The sequence below is a fragment of the Mirounga leonina genome, unplaced genomic scaffold (genome assembly GCF_011800145.1).
Source record: "Mirounga leonina isolate KUSES-001 unplaced genomic scaffold, KU_Mleo_1.0 Mir_174, whole genome shotgun sequence".
NCBI lineage: Eukaryota > Metazoa > Chordata > Mammalia > Carnivora > Phocidae > Mirounga > Mirounga leonina.
The window spans coordinates 60,485,911-60,492,086 of NW_023270451.1; the positions used below are offsets into that span (position 1 = coordinate 60,485,911).

The 6,176-nt window shown below is 34.4% G+C and overlaps 1 pseudogene; it reads right to left on the reverse strand.

Annotated features, from left to right (window-relative positions):
• Positions 1 to 401: 401 nt before the first annotated feature.
• Positions 402 to 1,271, reverse strand: LOC118021381 (annotated as a pseudogene).
• Between the last annotated feature and the right edge of the window lie 4,905 nt (positions 1,272 to 6,176).

A 6,176-nucleotide genomic window follows, 5' to 3' on the forward strand; every position in this document is an offset into this window, starting at 1 on the left:
TATATATGACTGATATATATATAGATAAATAGATATAGTTTTGTATATCTTTCTATCTATCTATCTATCTATATCTCATAGATAAAGAACTCTCAAAATTCAACAATACAAAAATCAAACAAGTCCAAATAAAAAATGGGCAAAAGACATGAAGGAGTATTTTTTTTTCTCCTATGAAGTTTTACCAGAAAAAAATTCCTAATCTGTTCGTTCTGTTACACTTCTTAGCACACTACAATTTACTTCTGAATGGTTTACTTTGCCAAATAGATGGAAAGGATTATTGGTCTAAGAAAAAGTCCCAAATCAATAGAGCTTTTATTGCATCTTTAAAATATTCACAGATCAGTCTGAAAAATCATCCAGCATCTTGTTGTTTCTGTAGGTGAACAACTTAGATCTTATTCATCAGCCTGCTGGACTGTTCCTTTTTCAGAAACATAGATACCATCCAAAAACTTTCTGATATCCTTGTTTTTAACTGCTGTGCCTTGCTGAATCAAAGCAGCTGAGTTTGATACAAGTTCAATGTCATTTCCTTGAAGAAGTAACTCATCATCATTCTGGGCTTGAGATATTAAACAAGCAACACCTGGCCTCATCCAAATCCTGCAGATGTATTTTCACCCAAGAAATTTTGGATTTCAACAAGAACCATTCTCCTGAATAACAACGTTGATGGGGAAGTGAACATACACAGACCTCATCTTGTAACAGAAGCCCAGGTAATGCCCTGGATCATGTTCTGTACGTGACTACAGATAGTGCAAACAGTAGCCAGTTCTTTCCTAGTTCCCCACCATTTGTCAACTCGGAGCCTCTTCTTTTCTTTTCTTCTTTCCTTTCCAAGGAGACTGAGTTCTACATTGATGTGATTGAAGTCCCTTTGGGGCCTTTTACAGTAACTGCACATCCTTTGAGTGATGTCAACATTTTCTGGAATGTTGACAGTCTGATTGCTGAGAATGGTCTTCATTCTCACAGTAGATGTGGCAAACAGCAACATGAAGGAATAGTTCACTGAAAAGTATATATGCATGGCTAATAAACATATGATAAGCTTTTCAACATCATTAGTCATCAAAGAAATGTGAATTAAGGCAATGTTGAGACATCACTATAAACCTATTAGAACAGCTAACACTTCAAATAATATGAAACAGTGATGATATTAAATGGCACTGAGATGCAGATAAATGAGATCTTGTGTATCGCTGGTAGGATGCACATAAAATGGTACAGCCACTCTGGAAAACATTTTGACAATTTCTTAAAAGCTAAACATGCATTTACCATATGACACAGTAATGGACCTCCTGCATTTTTATCTCAGAGAAATGAAAATCTACGTCCACACAGATACTTGTACATAATTGTTTATAGCAGTTTTATTTGCAATAGCCAAAAAGTGGAAACACCAAAATGTCTTTCAGTAGGTGAGAAGTTTAAAATAACTGTTGTATATCCAGGAGCACCTGGATAGCTTAGTAGGTTACGTGACCGACTCTTGACTTTGACTCAGATCATGATCTCAGGGTGGTGAGATGGAGCCCAACATTGGGCTCCACACTCAGCATGGAGTCTGATTGAGATTCTCTCTCTCCCTCTGCCCTTCCCCCTGCTCATGTGCTCTGTGTGTGTGTGTGTGTGTGTCTCTCTCAAAAATAAACAAACAAACAATAAAATAACTGTTGTACATCCATGCCATGGAATACTACCAATAAATAACAAGTGATTATTTATCAATACATGAAACAACTTGGATGGATCTCAAAGGTATTATGTTGAGTAGAAAAACTTAATTGTACGAGGATGATTCCATTTATATAACATTCTTTTTTTTTTTCTTTAAAGATTTTGTTTATTTGACAGAGACACAGTGAGAGAGGGAACACAAGCAGGAGGGGTGGGAGAGGCAGAAGCAGGCTTCCTGCTGAGCAGGGAGTCCCACGCGGGGCTTGATCCCAGCACCCTGGGATCATGACCTGAGCCGAAGGCACATGCTTAATGACTGAGCCACCCAAGCGCCCCTATAACATTCTTAAAATGATAAAATTATAGCGATGAAATATACATCAGGTCTTACCAGCTGTTAGGAATAGTCATCTGGTTGCAGGTTCAATTATAAAAAAGTACCATGAGAGAGATTATTGTGGCATAGAATACCTAGATTGTGCTGTTGGTTACACAAATCTACATATGTGACAAAATGGCATGGAATTATACACATACATTGTACCAATGTAAAATTTCTGTTTTGATATTGTATTATAATTATGTAAAATGTAACCATTGGAAGAAGGTAAAAAGTAAGACTCTTCTCCGTATTGTCTTCACAACTTCCTTTGAGTATGTAATTATTTCCAAAATAAAAGTTAAAAAGCAAACAAAAAATTAATACAGAAAGAAAAGCAATAAACCTGCAAAATCCTACAGAGCTGGCAATGTAATTGCAGTGCTCTTTCAAAGATATTTCAGAGGTTTTCAGCAGTTGAATAATTAGAATTATTGGATATGTGAACTTCAAAAGGATTATTTTCCTAGCATTGCTTTGGAATTTTATGTAGTTATAATTATCCTGTCAAATCCTACTATTATTGAAAAAAAGTATCAGTAGATCTCTAATTATGACAATCACAACTGGAAATGATCAGTATTCTGTATTACTGATTTTTTTTTTAATTTAAGCAGATCATAATCAAAATTAAGTACATACATTTTCCTTTGGAAAATCAAATTACACTGGCAACAATTTAATCAAATATTTAAAGATTCAACATTTATGTAAAATCAAATGATCAGTAAGTCCAAATCAGAACAACATGTCTATAAATATATTGACTCAAGGATTTAAAGTCATAACACACTCAAGACAACACAGATGTTGCACTAAAAAGTGCAACATGCATCATAAAATGCAGAGGGATTCCTAATATCTGTGAATGTGCATGCAGATAGGACTTTCACAACATTGCCAAGCATTGTGGCAGCGTGTCTTAGCAGAATTCTGAATAAAATCTTTAACCATCTGCTTTTTTCTTTCCTTTTTTTTTTTTTAAGGAAGTGAGTAACAAATGTCTATAATGCTAACAGTTGTCTTAGTAGATTAATAGTGAGTGACTCATCCTACTAAAAGTGAAAGTCTGTGGGATTTCATGCCTTTGCTTATAGCAACTGAAACAGTAATTTATGTTTTTGTATCTTAGCTGTTTGGGGAAACATTCTTCTGGACTCTCTCAGGGGCATGTTATTTTATAAGTGGTGGTCTTTCTTATATTTTGGAGGTTTAGATGCTGGTGAGGTCACACAAGTGGAAACTAATCAGAGGGCTTCACGTGGAAGAAAGGCTCTGCCTTCATTTCATACCCTCTGGTTCTAGTGGTCTTTTAAATGCTCACCCAGGAAACAGATTGGATATCAAAGATAATAATAATAAAATAATAATAATGACAATACAAAGTATAGCTCCTACCATATACCATATTCCATCACTGGACTAAATACTTCATATGTATGAATTAATTTACTTTTCACAACATCCCTGTGATGAAATAACGATTGTTGCAATTTTTTTCAATTTATAAGTGAGGAAACTAACAGTACAGAGATACTGACTCTCCTGTCTGTTTTCATAATCACACATTTTAAATAGCATATACCCATTTTTAATTTTTTTAGGTTCTTTATGTTTTTACTTTTTTTTTGCCTTTAAAACATCAGTCCTGGGCGCCTGGGTGGCTCAGTCGTTAAGCGGCTGCCTTCAGCTCAGGTCATGATCCCAGAGTCCTGGGATCGAGTCCCACATCGGGCTCCCTGCTCGGCAGGAAGCCTGCTTCTCCCTCTCCCACTCTCCCTGCTTGTGTTCCTGCTCTCGCTGTCTCTGTCTCTGTCAAATAAATAAAATCTTTTTTAAAAAATTAAAAAAATAAAACATCAGTCCTTTGTTATATCACAGAACATTTTAGATAATAAGTCATGTTTTCAGTATTCAGTCAAGTACCTATTGTGTCCTCCCTAGGTTTCTGTCAGACTGTGACTTTGGGGTGCTTTGTAGTTCTTAAATCTAAACAATTCATCTGTGATGTCTTCATAAAACACTATGTGAATGACTGAAACTATCCTGAATATAAGAACGAAGTCTAGTAGAAATTACATTTGATCTGGTACAAGTTTGTTTACATATGTAGTCTGAGCATTTTCTCTATTTGGATGATTCCCTGTCTCTCTTGGTGCCCTTAGACTATTGTCTCAGTTCGTAGTCTTCTCTTCCTAAGAATTAGAATGTGAGCTTGTTCTGTTTACTGCTCTCTGAGACCTATGTATTCTTTGTTTTCTAGCACCCAGTAGAAACAACTATGTTTTCAAAAATGAATCTATCCTTGTGTCTACTCAGTGCTCACACTATCAAACTTTTGGTTATCAGTAATTCTAATAACCTGACTTTGTGAAAACCTAATAATTGCATATAAATTATAGACTTTATCTTCTGACTATATATATGAATAAATATCCTACCTTAAGAGAAGTCATTTTAATTATGTAGTTAATTTAATATATTAGGTATATTTGTGTGAATTAAACTTTCAAATATATTTCTATAAATATATACATATTTTAAATACCAGCATGATGAAATTATGACATATGAACTTAAATACAATTATGCATCGAAAGTGAAAAAAATGTAGTGGGGTGACTGAATGGCCCAGTTGGTTCAGCGCAGGTGGCTCTTGATTTCAGTTCAGGTCTTGATTTCAGGGTCATGAGTTCAAGCCCCACATTGGGTTCCACACTGGGCCTGGAGCCTACTTAAAAAAAAAAAAATGTTGAAAAGTCCTAAAATAACTATAACTTAATGTTAAATTTGCTTTCCCCTTCTTACACTGAGAAGAGGGGAAAAAAATGTTTAGCTTATAAATTGTTTTCAAATGCTCTGATAGATTATTTAGCATCAATTACATTTATTGTTAGTAATATTTTCTCAGTTTATATGGACATGGTTTATAGAAAAAAATCACATTTTATATTAATGTTTGTAAAGGAATTAAAAAGCCTACCTCAGTAATGATATAACAAATGTACATTTCTTGAAATAATGATGATGGCAGTTTTAGAAATAATATTGTTAATGGAAGAGTGATTCTTTGTTAGTGTGATATTTAAACTGATTGACATCATTACAAATGGCTTACTAGATTCCCTAGAGCTTTTTAGTGTACTCTTTGGCAGTTACTTAAAAGGAGAGACATCAATGTCTGCCAATTATCTTTGGAGGAAATAGAGAGTACTAATGCATTCAGACATATTAGATTTGGTTAAAAGGAAAGAGGACTGGTACGGGTTTTTCTTTGTCTTGAAAATTCAACTGAGTGAAATCCTACAAGAAAAAAAATTCTAAACAGGAGTAAATTGGCAGAATTATTTATAGTTTATAACAAAATAAGACACTATAAAGAGGATCGATATATTATTCTTCTCACTGAATACTTCAAAGAACTATAGTGTGTAAAAACGTAGCCTGCCGTGTTTTGCTGGTGTGGGGCTGGGTTAGATCATCAAGTGGAAATTTGATGGGCTGCTCTGAGTCTTTCTGAATTTCATTTGAAACCTAATAATTAATAAAAACAAAATTTGGGGCACCTGGGTGGCTCAGTCAGTTAACTGTCCGCCTTTGATTTAGGTCATGATCCCAGAGTCCTGCGATCAAGTTCCCGCATGGGGCTCCCTGCTCGGTGGGGAATCTGCTTTTCCATCTCCCTCTGCCCCTCCCCCCCATTCATGAGTGTGCTCTCTCTCTCTCTCAAATAAATAAATAAAACCTTTAAAAAAAATGTAAGATTTCCAGTAATTATATTAAGCCTCCATTATCATTTATCATTCCAACTCCTTGACCCTTTCCTTACTCTCTTAATCATACACAGGTAAACAAAGCCTTTGCCAACTCTTTCTCTGTCTCCACACACACATACAGACATACATATTCTCTCTCTCTCTCTATATATATATAATACTAATGTGTATACTAAATATATATTTTATACTAATATATAATATATTTTAGTAATAAATATTTATTTTTTATTTTTACAGATATATGTATATATATATATATTTAGTGTTATTCTTTTAAATTTGGGGAGAGTATATAAGAGCCACTCAAAAATTAATTTTGTCCT